The following is an 8,813-nucleotide window of genomic DNA, read 5'->3' as shown; positions in this document are numbered from 1 at the left end:
TCAAACATGTTCAGTTAATTACTGTCAATTCCTCAGGGATGGTGGAAATTATTAGGAAAACACCTTTGATTAATCCCCATTACCTAGAACTGATAGGAAATCTTTGTTAAAACCCACTGATGCCTCTGCTCAGCCACTGCTACCCACAATGCACTAGGACAAGGGGTATGGCCCTAGGAAAAAATATCTTCACTGAAATTCATTAGAAAGCTGAGAAATTGCCACTACAAGGTAAGCACGGCTCATCATCACTCTCATTGCTCAAAATTGCCAGGAATAAGGAGAGTGCCTTATCCAGAGTAAAAACAGATATCCTGACCCCCACAGAGATGATGGCGTTTATCACCATAAATTATATGTATTTCCACTACATGCAGCTGCCTCGGAGTAATGCGCCCTTGCAGCAAGTCGCTGCTCCCTCCAGCACGCCCTGCCTTCATGGCAGTCAACGAGCATACAACGAAACTGGTTTCCAATCACAACCGCGTCCTTACAAATGCCAGGATCTGGGTATATTAATTTGGCTGGAATTCCTAGGGATGCTGGGAATTAATCAGCTGATGATAAATCTGCTCCTGATCAACCATCATTAGCTCCCATTTCCCCCGGAAAGGGGGAATTACTCACCATGGGCACAAACCGCCTCCAATTAGCTGACGTCATCTGCAGAGAATGGGAACGAAGCAGCTTGAGACAAATACGCTGCCAATTGACTGCCAGTGCCCCAGCCACAAATAATAATGGGAGTTGTTTAGGTATAAGTACAAAATACATCTAATAAATCTAATTACCTAGAAATTAAGAGAATTAATCAGCATAAGACAAGCCTAGCCTTGCTTAACAACAATACCAGCCATTCCATGCAAATGATCAAATGATGCTTTATCAACAAAATACATACCTGATGAAGCAGTGCTTTGCAGGGATGGTGGGAACTGATCATGGCAGCCAGAGGAATGGAAAGAAACACAACCAAGAAACACGCTGTTGAGCGGGTGGATTTCTCGAGGGAGTTTTTGTCATGGGACAAACAGGTCTCTTCACCACCAAAACCAGAGCCTCCTTCCAAACGCAGTTACCCTCTGTGAGCAAAATACTCTTTGCTACTTGCGACTTTCAGAGGTGTTTAGTAACTAAATATGTTAAAACAAAGGAACAGCTATAGCTCATCCTGATCGTCATAAATGCCCTAGAAATAGTGGGAGATAGTATAGGCAAAAAATGCTGCTGATTGATTAGCAGCCTACAGAAATTATTGGAACTGGATAGGAGACAGTAAAGATGCCTTTAGTTAAGCACTACTGCACACTGCAATACTGTATGACACTAATAACTAACCAGGAGAAAAAAAATGTCTTCTACAGGCTGATTTTGTCTCAGAATAGTAGAAATTAATCAGCAGATGGTAAATGTACTTCCATAAACATCACCATGCTCCACATTCCCTATTGATTGGCTGGAGTTAGTCATGATAATCTAAGGAATATAGCTGATTAACCAGTATTGCCCAGGAATAGTGGGAATTAGTTAATTAACATGAGGTAGGTACATTTTCATTTAGTCAATGCTGACTAGGAGCTGTGGGTATTTCTCATCATAAGCAGAAATTGTCTGCTTACCTGGCACTTTGCAGGAAACTGCTACAATCAAATGTGACTAAAATTAACTGCCACCCCCCGAAAACAGCAAGAGCACCAGACTGTATCAGCATAAAGTAAATATATCTTCAATTAGCCACTACCTGTAATTCATACAAATGATGGGAGTCTTTACCACAGCCCCAAATGGCTCTGATTAACCAGCATGGCTTAAGAATCAGGATAATTAATGAGCAGGAGGCAAATACGTGCAATATATACAATTAAGCACCCTCATTCTCTCTTTCCTGGGATGGCTGGCGTTCCTGCTGTGCTCTTTTTCTCAGCCCAGGTGCCCAGGAGGTGACTGCAGACCAGCTGAGCCCCTTCCCCCCAGTCTCCTGGCCGGTCTGCATGGATGCTCTGCTCCTTTGAGGCTAAAGCTCCTGCTGAGGGAGGCTGGATGAGACCAAGGTGCATTACTGCCGGTCCAGGACAGCGGCTCGCTCACTTGTGACCCCCCGTCCTGGCCAGCTCAGACTCGTTCCCATCGCTGGCTCTCCAGCCTTCGGTCCAGCCTTGCAAACGGCTTTGCCCACCCACTCAAAGCCCTTGTAGCCCTTCTTTAATCTCTGGGCAGCCCTCAGACCAACACCGGCCAGGTCCAGCACCTCCAGGCAGCCCGTGGTGCCGGTCCAGCCCCGGGCTTGGCTGGGAAGGACCTCAGCCTTTTGCTACCCGGGTCAGGCTGTTCACATTTGCAATCTGTTCCTGTTCGGTTACCTCCGGCTTTACAGCATATTTTTCTAGCTCGCATTAAGTCCTTTTCATGTTGCCCTGGGGTCTCCACGCTGTTCTTAGCACATGCTTTGACTTGTAACTTTAATGCTTCTGCTCAGCGATGGTACCCGTGGCCCAGCTGCGTGCCTGTTAACACGCGCCTGCCCACAGCTACGCGAGGAGATCCACACAGCGTCTATTAAGTACCAGGAGAAAGCACAGAGCTCTGGCTAACAGCCTGCTAGGGATGCAGGCACTTACGGGTGAGTAATTTCCCACATGCCTATGCAATACTTCTAGCTAATTACCCTCACCTGCAATTCCTGCAGAAGGATGGGGACGACGCTTTCCTTCTGACAAACACCACCGATTATGCCGAAGTCCCTGACGCGGCTGGGACATGATTATCCTGATGCGACTGCTCTGCCTTCCGTCTCCCTTTCGGAAAAGATGATAACTGCTCACATGAAATGAGGATGCCACCAATTACTCTGCATTTCTCAGAGGGGGGAATTTAATCAGCACAAAGCAAATACATCAGCCGTGAACCACGAGTATCGGCAATCCCCAGGCGTTAGGAGATGCTCTCCATAAGTAAATATCTCTAATGGGTGAGCGCTCTCCATAAAAACATACAAAATTACTCAACAAGAAGGCAAGTGATCTTCCAGCTAAGCAGCACTGCTGCGGGTGGGTGGCTCTGTCAACAGTAGAAAATACCGAATTTCAAATATCAAGCTGACGTCTATTCATTTCATCCAAGCAGGAGGTGGGGAGCATCTTCTGCTTCACCCCCCTTGGAGGCCCAAGGCCACCATAGACAGTAGGACTGGGGAGCTCCCAGCAAAGGTCCCAAGCCTTCGTGGTTCAACATGTCCATTTCACCATCTTGGTTAGGATAATTCCCTCTTTTTTCCTCAGCAAAGCATGCTCCGCGTTCCTTACGATCACAGATAACCAGTCCCCAAGGCCTTCAGCCAACCTCGCTGGTCTGCCAGGCAGAAACCTCCTCTTTCTGCAAACATCCAGAGATGTCAGAGCTGCTTCCCTGACCTACGCAGAGCTGGATATATATTCTATTAATATAGTATTATGTTCTATTATATCAGTGTATATATTGATATACCAGATTTATTAATTACATTATATTATGTTATATTACTGGATGGAGACAACCATTTCTGTGTTTCAGGCCACACATCCTTTGCTTGGCATAAGAGACTCCCAATACCACCCATAGCCCTTTATTACTACCAAAAATACTCAGCATCTCTGGCTGCTATTTTTGTACATCTTTTCAAAATTGTATTCAGATATAAATCACCATTTACTTCCGAATTGCATGTCGTACATCACCACTTCCAGGAGTTTAGGAGTTTCTAGGACGCTGTGTCTCACTCCCGGTCCCAAAAGCAGAGGCTTTGGGATGGGGATGGAGGCATGTTTCAGCACTGACACTGATGCAGACAGGCAGAGGGGACCATACGCAGTCCTTCCTTCCTGTTTTCCTCCATTATCTTCTTTTGGCTGGCAGCGAGCTGCAGTTTTAAGGTGAAAAGAGCTGGAGTTTCACGGCAGCTGCTGATTTAGAGACCCGAATTTCTGGGGTAACACTTACACCTTTAAGTAGGACAACCTTGGCTGCCAAGGGAAACAGAGTTCAACACAGTCCTGCAAAGAAAAACTCCAAAAAACTTTAAAAAAAAAAAAAAAAGAAAAGAAAATTTTTAACTTAATCACTCCTGCACATGCACAGTTACCCAGCTGTTGGCTAACACGCACCAGCAATGGAGCAAACACTTGCAAGGTAATGATAACATTGAAAGATACTTAACAATTTTTGTCTGTAGAAACAGAGGATTTTCTCTTTTGTGCTGCCTCTGTTTGTTAGAGGGGAAACAGGCTTGTGAGAGAGAACTTCAATCTGCAGTCCTTGCAAAGGCCACACTATTACAGAAGATTTTAAAATAGCCGGGCAAATTATAAACATATATGGGCCAAATTAGAGGAACCACTTATAACCCCCGTAAGTTACTTCCTAGGCAGTCTAAATGACAGGGAATGGTAAAGAAGGCCAGCAGAACTAACTGCAGCATGTGCATCCTTGCAGAGCGTGAGCCCTACAGCAGACATCCATGCACGTCTGCAAAACGAACCGTTAGGAATAACAGGGGGAGCCCAGTGCATCGTTAGACCACTGGAAAGATGAAGGAGTACCTGGACCCCAGTTAGCAGAAGCGATGTAATTGACCATAAAGCTCTGTACGTGTAAATATAGCTATAGGATTGCTGCTGCCTGCTCAAGGTCTGTAGTAGTAAGAGCTATCCTGTCCCGGACAGGTTTTGAAGCAAAGAAAAGCCCAAAAGCGTGCTGCTGGCACTTGCTGCGGCGGGCTGCTTAATCTGAGCTGAACCGTCGTCCGAGCTGAACCATCGTCTGACACGTCAAACCCTCGACCAGGGTGAAGATGCAGCTGGTCCCAAAACTGTAAGAGGAGCACAAGGTTTAAGAGATCACATCTCTACCTGGATTTTTTACCCTGTGCAAAAAGTGTTTTCTTTTTAAACCTCCCATTTTTATAAGCAAACCAAACCAAAAAAGCATGCCTCAAAAAAATGCCTGTGATCTGGAGTCCCTCTAGGCTTCTCTTAGCTCAGCTTTTCCTGCTGCCATGAGAACTGGAAGGTTAATGCTGGGGGTTTTTAAACAGAAAAATATTTACTCATACCTAAGGATCAGTCCCAAGCATCCCTGGCAAGGGGAAAAGCCGGATCCACACACCCACTGTCACCATTATCACAGTAAAAATAGTGACAGCTGACAACCACTGGAATGAGGTTCCCTGATTACAAATACCAGTTTTCCTTGGGGTTCTCCTTGTGCTACAGGGCTTCTCCCTTGTGCTTTTATTTCCTCTTTATACATAAAGCAGAGGTGAATGTTTGTGGTGTGTGTTTTTATATATTACTCCTTGTGTCCGACAGCAAGGTTTAAATTTTTGGCTCACCACAGGGCATGGGGAAACCATGTACCACGCAGTTCACTGGGGAAAGGCAGCCCAGAGCCCTTCTTGGGTCACCATTAAAAGACTGGCAACACAAAGAGCACAAAAGAAATTATCAGTTTAGATCTCCACCCTGATTAAAATGAGTTATGCCACAAAAAGGAAGATTTGATACGATTCTATGGCAAGTGCCAGGAGTGAGTGATAAGCAGCTTTCACCCAGAGATTTTTAAATAGATGGCTTTCATTCCTAGCGGCTTTTCTACAGCAATTTCTGTTAAACTTCTCCTCCTGAAGAAAAGGCTTTTTGTTACCCAGACCATTTTATTTCTGAAAGCTCCTCCTTACATCTTCCCCATAATCCAGACCTCTTCACACCCCAATAAGAATTCAATGCCCGGGCTGGCAGCGAGCACCTTCCCCATTCATGTTCTTTGCACCAAGCAGGTTTCAACGTGGGGCAGCTTTGGAAACCTTAAACTAGAAATATGTTATCAAAAATGTCAGCCAAGCCTATGCGGTGAAGGTCCGACAGGGCTGGAATCCCCGGCTTTAACCAACGCAGCCCCCCAGCACTCACGTTGTTTAATCCTTGATTGGGATCTCTTAAATCCTCCATAGACTGTCCCTTGTTACAGGTGCACAAAACACTATAAAATAGACACTTTCAGGTAATATTTTCTTACAGAGGACATTTTCTATAGCATTACAAATTACATGTTGCTTCATCAGAACTTTCCAGTTTGTTTATAAACACATCAGTTTTTTCTTTTTTTCCCTACACAACAGTTCATAATTTCTGGCACAGAGCATTGGCTCTAGGTATTTCATCCAGCTTTCAACTGGACTTTGGTTACACTAAATTAAAAATAACAGCTGCTTTCAGACCCTTGCATTGCCTTCAACAGGGACACATTTTGTACCAGATGCCTTCGAGGTTGCATTGGTGTCCTGAAGCTCTGCTGCCTGATAGACCTTCCAAGCACGAGTCAAGGCAGAAGCATCAAGTTTTATGGTTTCTAATGACACTGGTTGAGATCACATAGCCTGTCCCTTCTAGGAACCCCCACGCACCATGCAGCTTCTCCTGCACAGATCTCTCTCTGTTCCCTCATGCCTGTCTCCTCGGTATTTCTCCTTCTCACCGTTTTGTGCATTTCACAACCAAATCCATTTGCTGCATCTTACTGTATTTTTTCACTCTGCATTTCAATCAGAATCTTGGTTTCTGCAACGCGTGCCATGTCTCCATTTTAACACCCCATCGCACTCTCCCCTTTTTACCTCTCATCACAAAACTCGGTGTCGGCCTCACGCTATGCCCCCATCTCCCTGGTTCCATTTTCAGTCTCATTACATCTTCTGCACTACACATATGTCAACATTTACATCTCAACCGCAACACTCGCACAGCTAAGCAGGCAGGCTCAGCCAGCTCCCTTTTCTTGCACGGCCCTCCTATAACGAGCACATCTCATCCTCATTAGTGCATTTAGTTCCAAAAGCCAGGGAAAGAGCCTCGTGGTCACCGTCAAGCGGGAGCCCAAGCTGGGGCACATCGCCTTTGCTCCCAGCCGTTCCTCCCAGCTCAGGAGAGCTCCACAACCCTTCCAGCCCAGGAAAACCAGGTGCAGAAGTCATCAACCATTTCAGACTCTCGAGGATGAAAGCATCTGCGCTTTGAGCAGTGCCATGTCCTAACAGGTCCCTTACACCCCCCCTCCAGGGCACGGGGGTGTATCCTGCTGCTGTTTGTCGCTTTTCCACGGTGTGCCCCAGCAAAGGGGGGGGAACTTTGTCCACCCATGAGACCTGGGAAGACCATCAGCCATCTCAGCCTGGCGTCCCCTTTGCAAAGACTACAGAGAAGGTGCCTTCGGAGCGCAGCCTTGGCCCCAGCACGGCACCCGCTGCTTCTTTTTTGTGCAAGAAAATGCAGCACGGGGGCAGGAGAGGTGTAGGACTGCTGATCTATCACCCCAGATGCTCGTCTCTGCAGTGAAAATATATCCCGACAGGCCACGGGACAACCCTCAGCACGGTTAAATCTCCGTGATAAGTGACTCTCTTGCAGACTGAACAGCTCTGGTAACAAATGAGTGGACTGTGACCTGCAATGTAGGAGTAAAGGGAATTACTGAGCATTTTAAGGAGATTCATCGTTTCCCTGCACATCTGTAGGTGTCGACTTTGACATATATTTCTTTTCTCCCTTTTGTAAATGATCTCTTTCCTGCGGAGTAAACTCTACATTGCCGGAGAGCAACACCATTATTTACTGATGGTGCTAGAGACAAACACAGACCAAAGCCACATCCACAGCAGGAGGGCTGTGCCTTTTAGCTGTATAGCAACACGTTCACTCTGACTTCAGCCGCAGCACCTACACCTCATTTTGGCTGCACTGCTGCCATCTGGGAGCCAACAAAGCACGAGCCTGCTTGCGGTTAGCGAAATCTTAATCAGCAGCAAAGCTGGCACTGCCTTGCAGGACTTGGCCAAGCCCCAGCACCTTTTAGATGAGTCAGGAAAGCACTAACGCACGGCACTATTCCCCAAAATTTCAGAGACTCCCTCTTTAGCGTTTAGTTTTAAAGCCATTTTGCAACTCGGCCGGCAGGCAATTTTCATCCTTCGCGCAGGAGTTGAACACAGCACTGGGACGTCGCAGGGTGTCCCGGCTTTGCACCCAGCGGTGGTTATGGGAGCATGTTCCCAGGCACACATCTCCTACAACCTTGTGCCTGCCAGTTCCCCTGGGTGACACTGCTCTGAGCATTAATAAATCTGTCTGGAGGACAGATAACGATGAGGAGCTATCTCGGGACCTTCCTGTGGAGGATGCTGCTGTTCCCCAGTTCAGCCCCTGACTTTCTGAAACAAAGAGCAAATCCAGACCTTATAGGAACATGCAAAGGACCTTGGACTTGCAAAGGCAAGACAAGACAAGGAACAACCAGCTGTTTTGAGGGCAGAAGTGTAGCACTTCAGACACTGTAAAAGCAGCAGTATTGCTTACCTGCTTCCCTTTGACAGGGAGCTGATGGAGTCAGCCATGCGACGATCAATACCGAGGCCAAAAAGCCTCTGTGAGCCCAGCTCCTCCTGCAGCTGAAGCTGAAAAACCTCTGAAACCAGTGAAATACTCTCCATGCCCTCAGAGCTTGCCCTGTGGGGGGGGGTCTCTACAAGTCTCACACTTGTACCCACCAGCGGAGGTGGCTGCAGAAGGGTCCCCACCGGCCCCCTCAGGCACAATCATGTGGACACTAGCGGGTTTCAAGCCACCAGGGTCTTTTAGGGGGAAATGAAGTCTTCTGCAGAGCAGAAAGGATAAAGCTGGCATAAGAAAAAGGAGGAGAAAGGGACGGTTTGTGTGGGATCTCAGACTGTGGCAGCAAAGCTCTGGAGCTGCTCTACCGGAGGAGAAAAGGGAGCCAGACAGATGAAA

Source organism: Aquila chrysaetos, chromosome 9 (assembly GCF_900496995.4).
Source record: "Aquila chrysaetos chrysaetos chromosome 9, bAquChr1.4, whole genome shotgun sequence".
NCBI classification, from domain to species: domain Eukaryota; kingdom Metazoa; phylum Chordata; class Aves; order Accipitriformes; family Accipitridae; genus Aquila; species Aquila chrysaetos.
The sequence above is the reverse complement of the archived record's forward strand: the minus strand, read 5'-3'. Positions refer to the sequence as shown.